General features: G+C 41.2%; 1 protein-coding gene and 1 long non-coding RNA gene across 2 annotated transcripts in view; one reads left to right on the top strand and one right to left on the bottom strand.

Moving 5' to 3' along the window:
- Positions 1-18,802, bottom strand: part of tnnc1a (troponin C type 1a (slow)) — a 49,144-nt gene extending 30,342 nt beyond the window's left edge. The window contains exon 1 of the mRNA XM_056244845.1: positions 18,700-18,802. The gene's annotated coding sequence lies outside the window, so the exon portion shown is untranslated. The remainder of the gene's footprint in view (positions 1-18,699) is intronic.
- LOC130079547 (uncharacterized) overlaps positions 1-20,138 on the top strand; it is a 36,048-nt gene extending 15,910 nt beyond the window's left edge. The window contains exon 2 of the long non-coding RNA XR_008806474.1: positions 20,001-20,138. This is a non-coding gene — a long non-coding RNA (uncharacterized LOC130079547). The remainder of the gene's footprint in view (positions 1-20,000) is intronic.
- Positions 20,139-21,510: the final 1,372 nt, after the last annotated feature.

Below are 21,510 nucleotides of genomic sequence, written 5' to 3' on the forward strand. Positions count from 1 at the left end.
GCACCAGCTGGTGAATACCGACCACTTCAGAGCATAGAGGCGCCTCGTAGAAGGTGCTCTAGCCTCAGTGATAGTATTCAAGACCCTCTCTGGGAGGTCCCAGGATACCCGTTGAGGGGCCACACATGAAGGGTCCACAAGTCGAGGCGAGGGTGCCAAACCCTCCCATTTGCCCATTTGCCTTCGTGAGGAGATCCTTCCTCATTGGTGTAGGCCAGGGGGCTGTGTTCAGCATTTGCGCCAGCTTTGGGAACCATACCTGGGTCTTCCAGAGGGAGGCTACTAGGAGGACTGAGCGTCTGCTGTCCCTGATCCGCTCGATGACCTGAGGAATCATCGAGACGGGAGGAAACGCATAGAGCGGGCGTCTGGGCCAGGGATGGGCCAGTGCGTCCCTGTTCTCTGAAAAGAACATTGTGCAGTGAGTGTTTGATCTCTGAGGCAAAGAGGTCGACCTCTGCCCTGTCGAACACACTCCGGATCAGGCAGACCGTCTGTGGGTTGAGAGACCACTCGCCGGGGGAATGTTGTCTTGAGACAGCATGGCCGCACCCAGATTTTGGATGCCCGGGACATGAGCAGCTCTCAGGGAGCGCAGGTTGGCTTGTGCCCAAAGGAGGAGGTTTCTGGCCATGATATACAGGTTGGCTGATCTGACCCTGGCGATTTATGTAGGACACCACCGACATGTTGTCCATGCGGACCAAGATGTGGTGCCCTCTCAGGTCTGGCAGAAACGCTTTGAGGGCTAGACAAACAGCTCTCATTTCGAGGCAGTTTATATGTAAGCTCTTCTCCGGGCTCGACCAGAGGCCGGAGACAGGCTTACCCCCTCGTGCAACGCCTAGGTTGGAGGCGTCCGTGAAGATTGCCTTCATCCTGGAGGCCACACCCATAGTCACGCCAGACTGGTACCAGTCTGGGGTTTTCCTCTTATGCAGCCCTGGTTCACTGTGATGTGCAGGCGTCCTGAACGCCACGCATGGGCTGGCACATGGCGTTTCAGCCAGTGCTGTAGGGGGGCGCATATGCAGTAATCCCAGTTGGAGTACCGACGATGCCGCGGCCATGAGACCCAAAAGCAGGGATGGGCAACTTCGGTCCTGGAGGGCCACTGTCCTACAGAGTTTAGCTTCAACCCTAATCAAACACACCTGAACAAGCTATTCGAGGTCTTCAGGATTACTAGAAAGTTACAGGCAGGTGATTTTTTCAGAGTTGGAGCTAAACTCTGTAGGACAGTGGCCCTCCAGGACCGAAGTTACCCATCCCTGCCCAAAAGCCTCTGAAACTTTTTGAGGGGCGTGTGCGCACCTGCTCTCAAGGAAGCTACTAGACGTTGGATAGAGAGAGCGCGCTCTGGGGTGAGCCGGGCTCTCATCTGTGTCAAGTCGATAACTGTGCCCAGAAAGGTTACGTTCTGGGTGGGTGACAGTCTGCTCTTGGAAAAATTTATCCTGAGCCCGAGGCATTCCAATTGACAGAGGAGCCAGGATCTGTGTGTCCATAATTCGGTCTTCGACTGGGCCATGATTAGCCAGTCATCGAGATAGTTCAGCACGCACACTCCCTGTTGTCTCAGGGGAGAAAGCGTTGCATCTATGCACTTCGTTAATGTACGGGGTGCTAGAGACAGGCCAAATGGTAGGACCGTGTATTGATAAGCCAGTCTCTGACGTGCTTAGGCGCGAAGCTGCCTGATTGGTTCGCGTGTTTCGTCATAGGATGTGCAGTTGCTGCAGCACAGCCAATGGGCGAGCTAGACGCTTGCTGTGCAGCTGTACTGCGTTTTAAAATATAGGCTTCAATAATCTCGAGGAAAGGAGTTTCCCCACTGCGTATTAGCAACGCAATACGAAGTGACCATTCTCGAAAGGGAATTCATCTACTCACTAGTCCGTTTTCCCAACCAAGTTGAGTTTTTTTTTTACAAAAGTTGCTTATTGCAGGGCTATCAAGTCATTCACCGTGAGACACACGCATTTCAACCAGTTCATGCTCACACGCCACACCTTGTATTTCTCATGCTGAGAGGTAAGTGATAACTTATCCCGCTATACAATTAATGGATGAGGCGCCTCATCTTTGCAAGTTCTCTGCAGAGTTCATAGCTGCTGTCTTGAGTTATACAGAGTTAAATGCCACCTACCAGCCAATCAAAAATTAGAATTTGTTGTTTCCGGGAAAATTACGTGTTCCCGCTGCAAGTATTTTCGGAGTGGAAGTTGGAAGAGCAAGATCTGATGAATGGGGTTTTGCAGTAGGTAATGTTAACCCCTTCATTTATTTTTTTAGCATTTCGATTTTACGATTCCTGAACGAAATCTCTTGCCTGTGATCAAAGACAGTGAAAGCTGATGTTGAGGAATATAGCCAACTTCGTGCTAAATTATTTTTGATGCAGTCAAAAACTCTCAATGCAGATGCAAAATTCACTTTTATATGGTGTTTGCATATAACTGTCTTTGCAGTGCCTAAGCCTAAACACTGCAAAGGCAGCACTTTACGTGTCTTGTGTTGACACGCCCCATGGCAGTTGCTCATTATCATTTGAAGAGACATGCACCGAAACGGGTCGCTGTGAACAGAGCTGTTCTAAATGGCACACCATTGAGGAATTTTAGCCAAAGTATGTTACAAACTTAATATGAAGACACTAAAGAATCATCCCAACTTGTAGAAAATGGGCATCTGATGACCCCTTTAAAGGTGACCGTTTGGAGCAGATTTAGAAAAGGCTGTCTACGATTGCCAAACTGGTTTTAGTTCTTCCCCACTCGCATGCAGATGCAGGGAGAGTGTTCTCCATGGTGGGTTTAAACTAGGGTTGCCAACTGTCCCGAATTAGCCGGGACGTCCCAATTTTTGGGCCTAATTTATTTGTCCCGATCGGGACCTCTCTTGTCCCGATTATTGAGTGCTACGCTGATCTGACTGATACAACAGCAACACGACACGTAAATTAGTTCAAATCTCCTAGAATCTAGAGCTGCGCATGCGAGACAGAACATAGCCTACTGTATGTGCGTCAGCGCCAAACCGTGTAGCGCGGAGAGAGAGAGAGCGAGAGACCTTGCCTGCGAGATCCCCCCCCCCCCCCCCCCCCCCCCCCCCGTCAACAAAACCGAAATCACCAAAATATAGTAATATGTCCCGCATTTTTCTTTTCGGAAGTTGGCAACCCTAGTTTAAACAAAACCAAAACTAGGAACAGTTTGGCTCTGGATGGAACGCTATCATCTATCATGACTGTGAAAATGGCTGGCCTTGAGCCACAGTACTTTAAGTGGGAGCCCCCTACCCCTGTCATCAAGGCATCAAAATGTGCAACAAACATAACACAAAACACCATTCATAAGCCAAATGTGTACACACACACACACACACACACACACAACTTGACATACATGGCAGGTTGTTATGACTGAGTATGTACATTGAGCACTGCTGTTCAGTTGGCTCGTTTGGGGCCACATTTATTTTTATTTTTTGATAAATATATTAAATATATGAAACTATTTATTTTATTTGGATGAATAAATCCATTTGTTATTATTTTCATTTGTGCTGGTCAATTAAGAACAATAGGCAAAATTAAACTACTACTAGCAAAAATTTCTAGCAAATTTGGTGGGGCCGAGGGGCCGCTACACATATTTGGGTGGCTCCTCCCCTAACAGATCTCACTCCAAACTTTTGATAAAACTTGAGAGCCCTGTTATTGGCTGAGAGGTAGTATCAACACGGGGACCATTTTACCATTTGTATCACTCCACTTGCAGCATTTCTCACAATGAGTGTCATGGCAGTGGAGCAAACCCACCATCATTTTTCAATACTACTGTTGTTCAATTCAATTCAGTTTTATTTGTATAGTGCTTTTCACAATACACATTGTTTCAAAGCAGCTTTACAGAAAATGCATGAGTCCACATTATGGTGGTTGATTTTCGTAAAGCTTTGCTCTCAGCATCATCCCTTATCTCCTGGTCATTACATGGCATGGGAAATTCTGTGACCATTGAAGATTCAGGTGGAACACAATATAAAAGAAACACCAGGTTTGTGAATAAATTCTTCAGTGAGAATGCAAATGATGATCCAGCTGAACAGCAAAACCAATCAGAGACAAAACCAGTCAAATCAGGAACAGAAAACACATGGGCAGATGATTTCTGGTAAATTGCCAACCCAGAGTGAGCCACTAGGTGGTGGGGTTGTGCCTCAATCCTCAAATGAGACCACATAGACAAATCAGACTGCCAGAGATTTAGGCTGGATCCGAAATGGCATACTTCCCTACAATATAGTAGGTGAAAAACAGTATGTGACAAAATATGTATGTCTGAATTCACAGTACTCATTAAATAGTAGGCAAAAAAGACCTATGACCTACTACTGGATTCTGAAGTGTACATTCCATGGACACTTTACTATCCCATGAGGCCACGGGAGAGGATTTGTGAATGGCAGTGAATGTGAAAGTGACGCAACTGATGCTGTAGGTCACATGATAAAGACAACATGGCAAATGTAGTACGTCCGGATTACATTCATACTACACACACTCATACTGTATAGATCGTACTTTTTTAGTGGTCGTGAAGTAATCATTTATTCAAAATAAGTACCTACGCAAGAGTGATTTCGGGCGCAGCCTTAGACTTTATGGTTGAGTGATCCTGTTGAGGAAATGGCACGCACAGAGATGTTGTGCTATACATATTTCACTGTGTTCACAAGGTATATTTAAAAGATATCTAAAATCAATATTTTCCCAGGTTAAGAGGAAGTTGTTTATCTAGCATGGGGTTAAAAAACCCAAAGAAAGTTTATGTTCGAGTTAACACTCGAAAGTTGGTGACACTTTGATATGTCTCACCTCATCAGGAGAGCAATGGCACGACCATCAGAGCTGGGTTGGCAGCACAGGTGTCAGCACCAACCAACATACAGCTAGAGGACCATGACTACATCTGACTTCTGTCTAAAACAAAATAATCAGTTAAAATTAAATGTACAAACAAATAACACTGCTGTTAATTGTTTTTTCACTAGCCTGTCAGATTTTTATTTTACAGAATAGAAAAGAATGCCTGCTAGAAAAGTAATTAAGAAAGCGAATTTGTTTTGAGGACTAGTTCAGTGTAAAAACAATGTTAAATTTACACATGTTGTTTAATGACCGAAATTGAAAATCTTTTAGAAAATGTATTCACACATTTCTATTCTATTTTTATTAATTTTCTTATTAGAGAGATTAGCCAAAGATTTTGAAACTGCAGCATAATTAAAGAAATCTGAAACATGATACCACATTAATAAGAATAAATAAAGGGGCAGTTTCCACAAAAAGATGTACAGAGGGTTTTTAGAATGCGTTTAGAAAATGTTTATAGACCAACATAATCAGCACACCTGATTGGATTGGATAAATAGATAATGATTCTCCACTGTGCTCAGTGTATCAATCTGGAAACATAACTTTGTTTCACAATGGAATGGAGAAAAAAAGTTTGGGCATTTGGATAGTGTGATCCATATCCTAATACGTTTTCTACAACATAATTACTGAGACACGTGAAACGTCTTTTTTAATTTTTAATTTATTTTTTGCTCTTAGTCAAGTCAAGTCACATTTCCACTGGGAATGTTTGCTGCGGTCCAAGACTGTTCCTGGTGCCCCCCGCAGCGTTGGTCTGGTTTCACACTCAACTAGATTCTATCGAACCCTTGTGTATTTGCATGCATCTTACATCATCACAAACATGCACGGCACATGACAGAAAACAGAATGCGGGTCAATATATTGTTTTTGATTAATTTAAATAAACAGCTGAGTAAATTACACTTGGGTTTACTGTGTGTCGCATGAAGGCAGCTTTCTTCTGAGGACTCTTTTGAGGAGACACTGGATTGCCATTCATTTGCTGCCCTCATTGCACTCGTTATGTGCGAATACATTGCAGGCTCATTCTTGCTCGTATCCAAGTAAAATCATCAACACTAAATACATCGTAATCATCCAAAATGTATGCACAGGTTACTTTACTTCCTGAACAAGTGCGCACCCGAATCCATGTTGCTTTCACATTCACGCAAATCGCGGCACAGTTCGAGTGCAACAGAACTCAGACCACCTCCTTTAGGTAGTCTCGGGTTCGGTACCTCAGTTTAATTTTGCTTGAAAATCGGATTCATCACGCCAGTATGGAGATGAAGCTGGTCATAGGGTCTGTGCGGAGAACTTGTCTGGTTCTTGTGGTATTTGCTGAGGATCTGTGCCTTGAGGAATTGTGTTTATTCTCTTCTAAGAGGTATTTCTGTATGCAATAACACTTTCCTTCCACAAAATGCGACATACCTCTTTGTTTTGCAGTCTTGGCTAAATGGAGCCTGCATGAGACTAAAATATTGATCTGAGATATCATTGGACATAATCTGTGATTGTTGAGAAGTTTTTGTGTCCCAAAGCTGCAGGGTGCAAAGCAAGAGTCACACCCCTCGTAGCCTGTTCATTTCCCTGTTAACCTCTAGTTCCACCCACCTGATCAAGCCAATTAGGACTTTATCAGGCTTTATTAGCTGCACCTGTGCCCACCACTTCTTCCTTCTGTTGCACGTGGTACTGTACAATGTAGCTACTATGCAGAGGACTGAGTTTTTACTCCTTTCTGTTTTTTCCTGCGTGTGCGTAATTGACCATGTAATGTGTTTATTTTCATGCTTGCTATATTTCGTACTTAGGCATGTGCTTTAGTTATTTAAATGTGTATTTGATGAGTAGATGGCCTCATGTATTGTTTAAATGACATTATTTCCTGTGAATTCAATGTAACATTGGCAGTTACCTTGTATCTGATTTGGCATTGTTTATTGTAAACTAAAACTCTGTATTTCTCACACACATACAGACACATCCAATACCTGCTTGGATGTGAAATAAAGACTTCCATACCTGAGATGACTAGACTGGACCTGTTCTTACTGACAGCCCCATGGGCTTCAAGCTACCAAAGCATTCCCCCTTACTCCTTTTCATGGTCCTTCGAGCCGGAGCTCATTGATGATCAGTGGATATGTCTAGTCACTCCCTGCCCTCATTGTCTCAGCATGAGCCCCCATGCCCCCAAGCCCAGCTCCCCGCACGTTATGATGACTTCATCCTGCAATATCATCAGTGGTCACAACCTACAGCAGAAGCACCAGAACAACTGTTTCATACTGCAGATATTTCAGGTACTGGTCCTCATTATCAACCCTGGAAAGAGGATGAGTCTGACGGAGAGCCAGAGGAGTTGGAACTGCCCACGAAGGGAGACATTCAGGAGGACATTCTGCACTTTTATTCACCTGTCCTATGTGAGAGAGTGCAACAATCCCTGATGTTGAACACCCACATATCTCTTCAATAGCTCCCATTCCTGATACTCAGACTGCATTCCTACAGCAATTGGTAGAAGAATTAAGAAATCAGGGTAGATTAATCCAGCAGTGCATGCTTAGGAGCAGCACTCAACTCCTCACGGTCTTGCTTACCATCCTCTTGCCCTGATAATCTTAACCTTTAACCAGCAGTATCACCACAAGCCCGTCAGACTACAGAGGACCATAGGCCCCCTCCTCTTCGACCTCAGCACCAGCTTCCATCTCCTCCTCCTGTAAGCCGTGCCCCTCTTACTCAACCTATGCCGCAGTCCTTGCAGCTCATGCATTTTCCTGGCTGTGGTCCGTTTCCTGCCATATCTCAAGTACCAGCCATGTATAACCCCATGCACCCAGCTTATACACTGCCAAATCAACCTTTGCCTGGTGTTTTGTCCTATTCTGTCCAGCCAGCATACCAGCCTTTCAATGTGCAACCCCACCATCTGACCTCGGCTGCCCCTCTAAGCCAGCTAGTTCCTCCTATTGGCCTCCTGCAGTTAAACTATATGAGGGTAGAAGATCCTCCTTTCCCTGATCTCACGAGGGAGGATGAAAGCCAGTACATGATGCTAAAGATGGCCCTATCCAACTTGTTAGATCCAAGAGAATCTGAGCAATATAAATACCACATCCTGTTGGATCATCTAAAGGTAGACCAGCTTATTCACTGCCATACACTGCATAGACAGCTTGCTTTGAAGGAGCTCAGAACCATAATGGAGATGCCTGTTATTCACAGGTGATGGTAGAGGCTTAGACCAATTTTCCCTCCGAGTGCAGGCATTAGTGGGCCTCCATCCATGGGCCCTGAAGGTCTCTCTGAGCTAGGGGTGGAACGGTACACAGAAGTCACGGTTCGGTTCATACCTCGGTTCAGACATCACGGTTCGGTACGATTTCGGTACAATGGAGGGAAAAGCAAAACAAAAATGCAGAAGGCATTGTATTTTTTAAATAAGTTTTATTAATAAAGGCATAGAACCAGTTTAGTTGTAGTGCACTGACAATAGTTTTATATAATTCGTTTATTAATTAAATTCATAAAAAGACAAAAAGACCTTGCGATATGTTTGGTAATTGTACCTGAATTAATTTAAAATTAATTTGCTATATTTCAGATAAATATATTTGTTTTCCTTAATTTTAATTAACATTATTAATTAACAATGTAACATTATTCTCATCTGAATTATAAATAATTGATTTCTGTATAAAATAATATTACCATTAAAAACGCATTCGATTTTCTTTTTTAATCAATGTAGAATGTGTAAGATTAGTGCTCCGAGGACAAGAAATGAAAACCAATGCGATATGATGAATGTCTAAAAGATGGGACCCACAGACTGTTTTGAAATGGAGTTGGATAAATATGTTTGCTTTTGAGAGAGAGAGAGAGAGAGAGAGAGAGAGAGAGAGAGAGAGAGAGAGAGAGAGAGAGAGAGAGAGAGAGAGAGAGAGAGAGAGAGAGAGAGATATTTTGGTTGGGTGACAGTTGTAGGTTACAGTTTGACAAGAGTTTACAGTGTGACAAAAGCACAATGTTGTGTTTTATTGCGAGTGTACACAAATATAAGTAAACACTTTGCAGGTTTAATGATCTGTATGAAAAAAATGACGGAGTATGTTTTTTATGTTTCCACTGTTCAATCGCGGCCGCGCCTCTCTTTCTCACACACAAACACACACACTCCAGCATTGCAATCTTGACATCGCAGCCTGTTCATTATGCGGTCACACCAAACGCGAATAGAGCGTTAAATTCGCGTCTATCGCGTCTAGTTCGACGCTAGTCCAAAGCGAATAGGACGCGCGTATAAAGCCAACGTTTGAAGTGAACGCGCGTTCAGAGCAAAGCCGATGGTACAGATTATGTGTCCCTAAAGAACCCGCGTATCTAACAGTAGTTCCGCATTACATTAATAAATTTTCACGCGAGTTTTATTTATTTTTATACCGTGTATTCTCCGTGTAAATTCGTGCACCGAACCGTGACGCCCGTACCGTTTCGGTTCGGTACGAATACATGTACCGTTCCACCCCTACTCTGAGCATATTTGTGGTTCACATGTTGAACGGCTTCTAGAGAAGCTTGCCCATGTACAGTTCTGCCAGTTAAAGAGATGTATGAGTTTGAGACCAGGTCCCCCTCCAAATAACATCCTAGATTTTTCCAACTGGCTACAACAAGAAACCTGCTGCCAGCCCAGGAGAGAAAGAACATCTCAGCCTATCTGTCAGAGGCCTCCACCTCCTCACCCATTAAGAGGTACTTAATACTCCATTGTACTAAAACTTCCTCTCAAATGACCTAAAGTTAGTCAGCCTCCTAACACCTTAGCTGAACGCTGTCTAGTGTGTGCCTTCTGTAATTCCACCGAACATCATGTCAGTAAATGTGGTGATTTCCTCCAGCTCACCAAAGACCGGAGAACTGACTGGATCAAGGAGCAGAGACGTTGTTGGCAATGTGCACAAGATCACTCTGCAACCCAAAGGGATGCTTCAGCCAGTGTAACGGGAAACACCTACACATCTATGCAACATTAACCAGAGGCAAGTGCAAAATCTATATCTTGACCACCCCAGTGATTGCAATAAAGTACTACTGAAGGTAGTTGAAGTGACCCTGCGCAATGGAAACAGATCCTTGGACACTTATGCCACACTGGATGATGGGTCTGAAAGATCAATCCTCCTTCACCCTGCTGCCCAAACACTTCAGTTAAAAGGAAAACCTGAGAGTCTAAAGCTGAGAACTGTGAGACAGGATGTTCAGACTCTTAACCCTCAGGTGCTCTTCGTTTCGGAGTCACACTTGTTATCTTCCCGGTCAGAAGTGACCGGACACCTAAAAATGAAACTTCCTCCATCCCAGTAAATCCAATGCAATTTAGTTTTGTTCAATAATATTTTTTCTTTTTAATTTGGTATTTTGAGACAATTTGATGTTACTTATTAATATTTATGCAATATTTATGGTCCATTTTTGCCATTGAAAACAATACAATTTTTTTTTTCCTAATTTATAAAAATATTTCTTCAGTTATTGCAGTATTTCAGATTAATATAGAGACCTGGCCTTTTAAATCCAATTTTTGAAGTCAGATTAGCGCCATCTGTTGAGAGAAATTAAAATAAAACATGTCGTTTCATAGTGTAACCACTAGATGCCTGTATAGCTCTCTATGGAGAGGCTTGTGAATTCTCTAATAGTTTTTGGACAAAATTACTTACTTTTAAGATGTGGATTTGAATGTGTTTTTTTTAAAATTAATTTGATGTGAAGTGTACACGTTTTTGCATTATTACTACAGTCAAACCTGAATACAGAGAAAGCATTTTGTTACAGGTAACATTACAATTCAATAAAAAAAATATAAAAAAAACTGTAATGGTTTTTCACAGCTTATTATTATTTATATTATTATTATTATTATTATTATTTTAAATCATATTAATTTATTATTTTTAAATATTATATTAATTATTATATTATATATTATATATATATTAATTATAATTATTAATTATGTTATGTTTTTCACTATTGATGTTTTTTTCTGCATTGTGGCCGATTTGTAGAGAATTTGTGTTTGTCAATTTCCCATTCATTTCCCAGACTGATCTCATGAAATGGCGTATGTATGACATGCCAATTCGTATTTCCATTTTTGGCGTGCTATCAACACGCATAATCGCTTTTCAGCGTGTTTATCAACGCCTTTGACTTAACGTTATATTACTGTATTATGTATATATAATTATATGACCTACCCCAACCCCGTCCCTAAACCTACCCGTCACTGGGGTTAATACCATTTATGAGTCTTCTCCTACCATCCTAGGAAAAGAAATATCGCTCCACAGATGTAGATATAGATTTTGCTTCGTTTCGCTCGGACATTTAACGGCGTACACATACACGCGGAATCACTCGGACGTTTAATGGCGTAGACATACACGCAAAAGATTTCGGCGTGGACATACACGCGGATAGCTCAAAATGCGTATAGATAACACGCCACTTGAATTGAAAGTGGCGTGTATGTTTACGCAAAGTCATGATGTCATGTTGCATTTCCTATGGTCGGTCAATTCATTGGTGTGTATGTGTATAAAAAGTGTGTTTGTGTGTGTGTGTGGGTGAGTGTGTCTGTTTTGCACTCTTGGTGTTTTAGAGTGTCACCCCTTCATTGTTGAGCACTTTTTTTCTGCATCGTGGCCAATTTGTAGATTGCACACACAAAAATTCTCAGAATGTTTGTGTTTTTGTCAATTTCCCATTCATTTCCTATGGTCGGTCATGTTTGACAGAAGAGCAAAAGTGTGACTCATTTTTTAATGACCACTTAAACTGCTCGAATCATGACCTCAATTTTTTTTGTGTTCACATACCTATTGCCATAAAAGTCACCAAGTTTCGTAATTTTCTGATGAAGCTGTGATTTTTAAATATTCAAAACAGATTTCTTTAATCACAATTTATTGGCGTTTTTGTGTATAAAAGTGTGTATGTGTGTGTGGGTGGGTATGTCTGTTTTGCACTCTTGATGTTTTAGAGTGTCACCCCTTCAATGCTGAGCACTTTTTTTCTGCATCATGGCCGGTTTGTAGATTGTACACACAAACATTCTTAAAGTTTTTGTGTTTTTGTCAATTTCCCATTCATTTCCTATGGTCGGTCATTTTTGACCGAAGAGCACAAGTGTGACTATTTTTTTTACGACCACTTAGCCTGCTCGGATCATGACCTCAATTTTTTTTGTGTGTTCACATACCCAATGCAATAAAAGTCACCAAGTTTCGTAACATTCCGATGAAGCTGTGATTTAAAAAAATTTAAAACAGAAAAATTTTCGGTCAGAAATGACCGAAGAGCACCTGAGGGTTAATGGAGCTTCTGTATCCTTCACCCATATTCCTAAAGCTCATCCTAATAAGTCCTATGTCATCAGTCAAGCATTCACTGCTGACCAGTAATCCATCAAAACATTCTCACCCTGTGAAATTTCTCTAGTGGCGCTACTCACACCTCTGTCAGCTCCCTCTCAAACAGCTTAATAAAGTAAGAGCCCTTCTCCTTCTAGGGGCTGATCATACACATCTTATCCCAACACAACCTGTGAAATTAGGCCCTCCTGGAGCCCCTGTAGCAATCAAGACCTAGCTCGGCTGGACATAGCAGGGTCCTGCAAGAGATCTCTCTAGATTTCCCTCTAATTGTTCTCACTATATATTCTTTAAATGCCCACCTGAAGACATCCACCATAATGTACAGAAACTGTGGAAGCTGGATGCATTACCTCAGAGAAGCATGAAAGCTGTGGTTCGTTCCAAACAAGATCAAGAGGCAATGCACAGTTCACAGTTAGCCTACTTCCTGGACCAATCCTCGGGCCTTCCCTCCTTGGAGTTCTGCTCCGTTTTAGGCAGCACAAGACTGCAATCAGTGGAGACATTAAATCAATGTTTCACCAGGTGCACCTAGTACCCCAGGATAAACCTCTCCTGCGATTCCTCTGGCGTGACCTGGACTGCGAAGTTCCTCCAACTGTGTATGAATGGCAAGTTCTCCCCTTTGGCACCACCTCAAGCCCTCGCTTTGCCATTTACATCCTCCAGAGGATCATCAAGATTCTCAGGCAGATGTGTGCATTCACCATTCCATACACAATAACTTCTATGTGGATAACTGTTTACAGAGTCTCCCCTACCCATAGGGAGCCAGAGATCTCCTTTACAGCCTGCGCACTACGCTCTCCTCTGGTGGCTTCGAAATTAGACAATGGGCCAGTAATGACTCGGCGTGATGACTCCGACTTCCAACCAGATGGAAATGGATTAATATTGTGAATGTTCTGATCCAATCTGACTTCTGACCTGTAATGCTGCCTGGATCATAATCATACACTGTTCGCTCGTTGGCCAGAGGAGAACTGGCCCCCGACTGAGCCTGGGTTCTCCCAAGGTTTTTTTCTTCATTCTGTCACTGATGGAGTTTTGGTTCCTCTCCACTGTGGCCTTGGCTTTTGGCTTGCTTAGTTGGGGACATTTAAAATTCAACTATATTATTATTATTATATTATTGATCTGCCTTACTTAAGGTGGACGATGACGCAATTTTCTTCTAGAAACAAACTTTGTTGTATTATTTTCATATTATCACTGTGAAGCTGCTTTGATACAATCTGTATTGTAAAAAGCGCTATATAAATAAAGGTGACTTGACTTGACTTAATGATCCTCAGGTCATCTGTGACCTACCTCCTGAAGCCAGGTCAGAACAAACTGAGCTCTGAGGGATCAAGGGAAGGATGGTGTAATAACCACACGCATGCACACACACATACATGCATACAGACACATACAATACCTGCTTGGATGTGAAATAAAGGCTTCCATACCTGAGTTGACTAGACTGGACCTGTTCTTACAGACCGCCCCATTGGCTTCAAGCTAGCTCCCTAAGAATTTCCCCTTACTCGTTGTAAATGCTAGGGATTAGGGAACTAATATTTGGCAAACCAGGCTTTATCATTTGTTCATCTGTATTAAATCTATTATTTATTCATTTTTATTATGTGGTTAACCTTGCCTTCCAGCCCCAGTTCTTTAAAAGGTGACATGAAAACAGCAAAAAGACCAGTTACATAGACATCATGCTTTGTTTTATATATATATATATATATATATATATATATATATATATATATATATACACTCACCGGCCACTTTATTAGGTACACCTGTCCAACTGCTCGTTAACACTTAATTTCTAAGCAGCCAATCACATGGCGGCAACTCAGTGCATTTAGGCATGTAGACATGGTCAAGACAATCTCCTGCAGTTCAAACCGAGCATCAGTATGGGGAAGAAAGGTGATTTGAGTGACTTTGAACGTGGCATGATTGTTGGTGCCAGAAGGGCTGGTCTGAGTATTTCAGAAACTGCTAATCTACTGGGATTTTCACGCACAACCATCTCTAGGGTTTACAGAGAATGGTCCGAAAAAGAAAAAACATCCAGTGAGCGGCAGTTCTGTGGGCGGAAATGCCTTGTTGATGCCAGAGGTCAGAGGAGAATGGCCAGACTGGTTCGAGCTGATAGAAGGGCAACAGTGACTGAAATAACCACTCGTTACAACCGAGGTCTGCAGCAAAGCATTTGTGAAGCCACAACACGCACAACCTTGAGGCGGATGGGCTACAACAGCAGAAGACTCCACCGGGTACCACTCATCTCCACTACAAATAGGAAAAAGAGGCTACAATTTGCAAGAGCTCACCAAAATTGAACAGTTGAAGACTGGAAAAATGTTGCCTGGTCTGATGAGTCTCGATTTCTGTTGAGACATTCAGATGTTAGAGTCAGAATTTGGCGTAAACAGAATGAGAACATGGAACCATCATGCCTTGTTACCACTGTGCAGGCTGGTGGTGGTGGTGTAATGGTGTGGGGGATGTTTTCCTGGCACACTTTAGGCCCCTTAGTGCCAATTGGGCATCGTTTAAATGCCACGGCCTACCTGAGCATTGTTTCTGACCATGTCCATCCCTTTATGGCCACCATGTACCCATCCTCTGATGGCTACTTCCACCATGTCACAAAGCTCTAATCATTTCAAATTGGTTTCTTGAACATGACAATGAGTTCACTGTACTAAAATGGCCTCCACAGTCACCAGATCTCAACCCAATAGAGCATCTTTGGGATGTGGTGGAACGGGAGATTCGCATCATGGATGTGCAGCCGACAAATCTGCGGCAACTGTGTGATGCCATCATGTCAATATGGACCAAACTCCCTGAGGAATGCTTCCAGCACCTTGTTGAATCTATGCCACGAAGAATTGAGGCAGTTCTGAAGGCAAAAGGGGGTCCAACCCCATACTAGCATGGGGTACCTAATAAAGTGGCCGGTGAGTGTATATATATATATACAGTAGTCACCATTTGAAGTGGATCAAAACCTTACATCAAAGTTATACATGAATTTTGAACAATGCCCGTTCTTGTCTTCTTTTTTTTTTTGATCCACTTCAAATGTTGATTACTGTATATTACGGAAGCCCTGAACCGCATGGTGAAAAAGAAAAAAAGAAAGCTTATCTCGTTATTTCGAGATATTAAGAATTCAACAAATCTGCAGCAATTTGTACAAATAGAGACATTTTTGTGAATAAAATGTTTTATTTTGTATTAGTGATCATAATTTGCACATGCAACAAAGATGATGTAGACACACGTGCATTTATTGACGTCTTTTCTGAGTCGATCTCATTTGAGTGTATTCGGCAGTGCTTAACGTGTAATTAAACGCGTTGAGTTTATATTCTGGGCTCATCAGATTTTTTTGTACATAGTATACTTTATTAGTATGATTTTTACTGTGTTTGGTCTGTTAATAACACTGTCCGTCTCTTTATGTTGTGGTTTGTATTAATTTCGATATGCCACTAGAGGGCAGAATAAGACAGGGAATTAAAGAATGCACTGTAGTTATGTTGTGTTGACCTACTGTTATGCACTTTTACAAGTTGGTGCTCCAAAATCCCAGAGGTTTATCATGGGAATTTACATTCATGCCAGGGATCATTCATTCCATTCCATTTATTGAGGTTACATTTATGTAGGCCATCAATGCTACCGGTTATATTGCCGTAGTATCCCTGTACCGTTACGATCAGCTGTTCTTCCATCTTGGCTGAACTTTCAAAGTTGTCATGGAAAGGATCAAAAGCTGATTGGTTGGTTCTTGTAAGCCAAAGTCCTCTTTCCCAAGAGCTGTGCAGACACTCAAAATCTTCACCCTTATTTCAGGTGACTAGATAGAGCAGGAACAAACGAACCGCTCGGCTCCAAAGGGTAAAGCTGAAGCTGTGATGCATCCGCTTCCGTATTTATACCCAGATGCAAATCTCGCACACCAATGTGCATTGGCTCGATTAGTTTACACTCGAAGGTGATTGGGCTCTCAGGCGATATCCCATTACGTCAGTCATTCCGACGTAACGTCGAATGTGACTGACTGAAAGGGAACCATGGTATGAAGACCGGAAGCATTTTATTAGAGCACTGCACACTTCCCTTTACAGGCGATGACTAACAGAAACATCAGCCTTCCTTCCTAGACTGTAATCACCAGCACATCTCATTCAGAGCACATCATTTTGGAGAGGTTTCCATAGAAACCATATAGTAGCAGAGCACAGATGAACACCGCAATTTCCTCTCGCACTCAAATGAAAGGAAAGAGACGACCTAAGACAGCAGAATACATGAGGAAAATACACATGCACACATGTTTTACCCTCTCTTAGCATTAGATATTTCTGTTTTTGAATTAATAATAAATCATTTTTGGGAGTTTTTTTTTTTAATGGCCTAAACACCAACATCAAAACACTATCTGTTTATGTCCTCACACATACTCATTAACTTTTATTCATTTGTTAAATTTGATAAATAATATAGATGGTTTTATCCAAAGTGACTTACCAAAGAAGATAATATTGTACATTGATAATATACAATACCAGATTTATTAGGCAACTAGATTATAAAGCAAGCAAGAGAAGAGGAGAAATGCGAAGAAAATATAAGTTTGTTTGTGTGTGTGTGTTTGTGTCAAATGATCAACATTTGACCCAGCAGATTGTTGATGAAGAACATTACTAATCATGTTTAGTGATTCTGAAAAAGGCTGCGAAACGCTTACTCAACTTAATACATTTATGTTTGAAATGAGAATGTAATTATATTGTGTAAAGTACAAGTTAAATAGATAAGACTTTACAAAAAATGACTACATTTGCTATAATTTTACTTTTAAAATGCACAATTTAACTTTGTTAAAACAGAAGTTTAATATATCCATTTGCATTGGGACTACATGAATCAACACTGCGATACCAACACAGGCTTGTGATTTACATGTGTGTGTGTGTGCATGTGCAACACAGGCTTGGGATTTACATGTGTGTGTGCATGTGCAACACAGGCTTGTGATTTACATGTGTGTGTGTGTGCATGTGCAACACTGGCATGCTTTTCTTGAGAGAGTAAATGTTGAAATTAATGCAGTGCTTTTATGCTGTGATGAGATGACGAGGGAGTTTTTTTGTTAAAGGGACTAGAAACAGTTGGCAGAACATAAAATAAAACTGGAACAAAATCCCTTTCAAAGCGTTGTACAGTATATATTGGGGTGCCCTATGCAGACTGCGGGATGTGCGTATGCCCCACACCCCAAAACCAGAAGTCGCTTATTTTGAGCATGTTTTTCCATTTTTAAATGTATAACAACAATCAAGAGTTAATGTTACATAAGTTTTGTAATGTATTGAGAAAAGTTGGGTATACATTAACTAATTTCTTTTATTGTGTCATTACTTATAGGTAGTCTTTACTCAAAACATGGAATAAAATCTAACTTAAATTCAACACTCGTTTGGGTCAAAAATATGGACTGTTATGGCCACTTTAATGTTTCATTTGTATTTTTGAATTTTGAATTTTTGCCCTGAATGAGTTATTTATAAAATAATTATGAATAATATCCATTTATTTGTATATTTTTTTTTGTATTACTTACTTTTATATTTTATGTATATATTGGCTTATTTCTATTTGAATTGTAATATAGGCGCCCCCCTGCGGTGACATATTTAACTAATAACAGGAAATGGCACCGGGGGGAGCGAACCAGTTTCCAACGGCAGTATAAATGTGCTGATGTGTGTGTGCCGTACAAAACAAAGAAGAAAAATAAAATGCTTTCAAAGAGGAATTAATGGACTGCTTGTTGATACTGCTTGTTGATGGTAAAAGTCAAAGCAATGCTTAATGGCCTGATGCTTCTACATGGACAAACCCAACCGTTGGATTAAATTTAACAACCCAGAGTGTAGTGTTCACAGCTGAATTCAGTTTTTTTCAAAGGTATTGGTTTCAGTGAAAAGATAAATTTTACTCTAATGAAATGTAGATTTGTCCCTCCCTTATAGACTTTAGATAGTAACTTAATGCGGGAGTCCAGTGCCAATGACAGGTTATATAGTCTGAGTGCCAGTATACGTGTGTGGTCTCATGCTACGGCCTGTTTGAATGAGGGATTACAGGAAGAGTAGAAGAGTAGCTCAAGGCACTTTTATCTCTCCACACAGTCGCTGTGCTGTGCAATTATCACTCACAGAGCATGCGCTCTAGCTGCAGCTCCAGCTCACATTTATAATGCTGGACCTATAATGAGACTGCAGCCTTTCTTACCTCCAGCCTGAGCACCTCCACCCGGGGGCTCACTCTTCCAGTCCAGCGCGTCACAGGCTACGGCCACCCTCCCCCACACCCTTCTTTTGTGTGACTCTTAGACCGCCAGAAAATAGATCCTCTCCTGGAAACAGAACTATCACAGAACTGTGCTTGTGTTCATGTACATCTAATGACATTTCACCAGAAGCTTTGTGAAATATATCAACTTCATAATGTTGTGTTTGAATCACTTGAATTCTAATTTAACTCTTTCAGACATCTATAAAATTTTGTTTTCCTTTGTCCCCTAGTATGCTGTGACATTTTCCCCTTTTAAAAATGGTTTAATATTGAGATAATATTGATATGAATATATATGAGAATGCCTGGAAAGTCCTTTTGACCACATGGACAGTCCTTTTTTTTTTTTGCTTTATTTTTGTTATCTTGCATATTTTATTTATTGCACACTAAAACGTTGAGTGTGAATAATGTGGTGTTGGTGGGTGTCCGTTAACATTTAAATTATAATGTGTGATTTAAAGGTACATAAAACTGATCGACACTGGCAGAATTGACAATTTATACAACTGACATGAATTACAAACATATTGTGGCATGGTTGAAATAATTTAGGACTTTAGCATTACACTTAGGGTTAAAAATGGATAAATAACTTTTGGTACTTTGCAAGTCTCACACAACGAATGAACGAATGATTGAAATGAAAAAAATCTGGGTCTAAATGCAGCAGTTGGCGTTTAATAATAAATAAATAAAAATCAAAGATAACCTTTCGACTGTACAGCAGCTCTAAAAGAAAATAGTTTCAGTTCAGTGATCCATTTTAAAGATCATCAATTACAGCAATTCTGCATAAAACAGTGATGTCATAGTCCAGCTCCGTTAAGCTCTCATCCAACATTTAAAAATGATGTGAATACACAACATGAATATTAAGGGTTCCCAACTAAGCAAGCCAAAGGTGAGGTGGCAAGGAACCCAAACTCCATCAGTGACAGAATGGAGAAAAAAACCTTGGGAGAACCCAGGCTCAGTCGGGGGTTCAGTTCTCCTCTGGCCAATGAACGAACAGTGTATGATTATTCACCCAGTTGCTTTTGCTTGATGATCGGATTCATCAGGCCAGTATGGAGATGAAGCTGGTCATAGGGTCTGTGCAGACAACGCATTCTCATCCCAAGGCGTCATATACTGACGCTTTTGCCAAAGCGTATACATCCAACGCACATGGCACCCTTTATCGTCAATATAACACGCTTCGGTTATGGGTAGGTTTAGGTCTGGGGTAGGGTTAGGGTTAGACCACTAGGAGGCGCCTTCTGGCCCATATATTTCTGTGTCTCATATTGACGCTAAAGGGTGCCATGTGCGTTGGATGTATACGCATTGGCAAAAGCATCAGTATATGACGCCTTGGGATGAGAACGGGCTGGTGCAGAGGACTGGTCTGGTTCTTGTGGTCGACGAGTCCTTCACAGGGGAGAGTCTAGTTGACATATACAGTATACGAAAACCTCTGGATTAACAGAGAGACTAATATTAGCATCCTTCTTAAGATGTAACAAGTACTGTCAGGATTCCATCCACGTCACGATCGCCATCGCCGCCCACTCATTCCCAATCACCCAGTCGGACACTCCCCCGTTCACAATCACCTGATTACTAATCACCGTCACCTGTGTCCCATCACCCACATGCACTATAAAGCACTCACCTTCACTGCAGTCACTTGTCTGGTATCGTCATTCCATGACTCACAGACTCCCCGTCAACCTACCTGCTTCTTACCTGCTTCACGATCCTCCTGAGTCCGTCTATCCATCCATCTTCGGTGTTACTGCTTCCTATCCATCTGCAAGAGAGAAAAAGGACATTATCATTCCAGCTAAGACTGTCTCATGTTTCAAAGTCATTTTGATCCTTACCTGTTGTCTCCGACTGAATACCATCTGCACAAATAAACTTTACTAACTTACCATACAGTCTGTTCCTTCTGTGAGCCCTGACAAGTACATTGGGTGTTATAGGAAGTGTTCCCGGTTGACCCAATTTATGCAGCCAAACAGTCCTTTAAAGGGATAGTTCACCCAAAATTGCACATTCTATCATCGTTTACTCAAGTTACCCTCAAGTTGTTCCATACCCGTATGAATTTCTTTCTTCTGTTGAACACAAAAGAAGATATTTTGAAGAATATGGGTAACCAAACAGTTGATGGTCTCAGGTGATGTGCCATGCTTCATTAATTCATGGGCCTTCAGTTTGATCTATCCTGGACACAAAATTTGTGGTAACACCAGACTCCACTTTAATCTACTAGAAAAAAATATTTCAGAAGAATAAAGAATCAATCAAATATAACATTTTATTTGTTAGGTATTTAATTACACAATTAAATTAGAAGCCACATTCATGAGCACATTTTTCTGTAATTAATCACGATTAATCACACCTAACATTCGAGTTTTTAATATTTTTTCTTCTTAATTTTAGCCATTATAGCCATTCAGCATTACAGTATAATTAAAAGCTATCAATTTTAACATTTATTAGGCTTTAAAAAATATAACAAGTTTTAATTAAAGTGAACTTAAAACAATCTTCACATTAATGTCATATTTACCTGTCCTTAAAAACAAATCTATTGGCCCAGTCAGACCAGTTCAGATTTGTACTTACCCACAATGCCCAGTCAAAATGCACAAAACATTTTTGTTTTCGTTGTTTTTGACCCATGTGACCTTGTAAACAGTGCTTTAAGATTTTCAGGTAGGCCTAACGGGTAGAATATATACAGAAATTAAA

The sequence above is a fragment of the Rhinichthys klamathensis genome, unplaced genomic scaffold, assembly GCF_029890125.1.
Source record: "Rhinichthys klamathensis goyatoka isolate OS25496 unplaced genomic scaffold, OSU_Roscu_1.1 h1tg001124l_1, whole genome shotgun sequence".
In the NCBI taxonomy this organism is placed as follows: domain Eukaryota; kingdom Metazoa; phylum Chordata; class Actinopteri; order Cypriniformes; family Leuciscidae; genus Rhinichthys; species Rhinichthys klamathensis.